A 791-nucleotide genomic window follows, 5' to 3' on the forward strand; every position below is an offset into this window, starting at 1 on the left:
TACAACTCTTGAAGGCGGACATCATTATTACGAAGCGTTTTCACTCCAAACCCTAAACCCTAAACCCTAGCAACGCCAATCCATACCTGCCCCTAACTGCAGGGCGCCCATCTCGGAGCTAGGGTTTAGGGTTTAGGGTTTGCACTTCTGTTCTGCTGTAAATAGGAAAGCCTCTCTGGGGTACAAGAACTTGCTAGAAAACATAAACCCTAAACCCTAAACCCTAGATCGCAGTGCTGCTTCTGAGCGCGTGAAAGGGTTCCATCATTGGATTTGAATGTCCAGAGTTGGGTTCAAAACCCTAATTTAGGGTTTAGGGTTTTAGCCGAAGCTGAGGAGAAGGGGCTCGTCGTTGTTTTCAGCTTCGGAATTGAGAAAGTCGTTTTCGCTCATCTCCGGAAGAGACTTCAGAAAGTCCACTGCAGGCTCTGCTGCTGCTGCTGCTGCTGCTGCTGCTGCTTTTGCTGCTGCTGCTGCTTTTGCTGCTGCTGCTGCTTTTGCTGCTGCTGCTGCTGCTGCAGCAGCAGCAAAAGTCTCATCTTCTTCAGTCTGCAGCCAAAGACCCAAAAATGAATTTCAAATTTTCGACAGCTATCCAATTAGAATCAAATTAAATCAAATTAAATCAAATTAAATTAAATTAAATTAAATTGATTAAGTCAATTAGACCTAATTAAATTAATTAAATTAATTAATTAATTTAATTTAATTAAATTAATAAAGCAAATTAAAACTCACTTCTATCTCAGGAGCTGCTGCTGCTGCTGCTGCTGCTGCTGCTGCTTCCTGTG

The sequence above is a fragment of the Eimeria tenella genome, genomic scaffold (genome assembly GCF_000499545.2).
Source record: "Eimeria tenella Houghton genomic scaffold, Eth_scaff3112, whole genome shotgun sequence".
NCBI classification, from domain to species: domain Eukaryota; phylum Apicomplexa; class Conoidasida; order Eucoccidiorida; family Eimeriidae; genus Eimeria; species Eimeria tenella.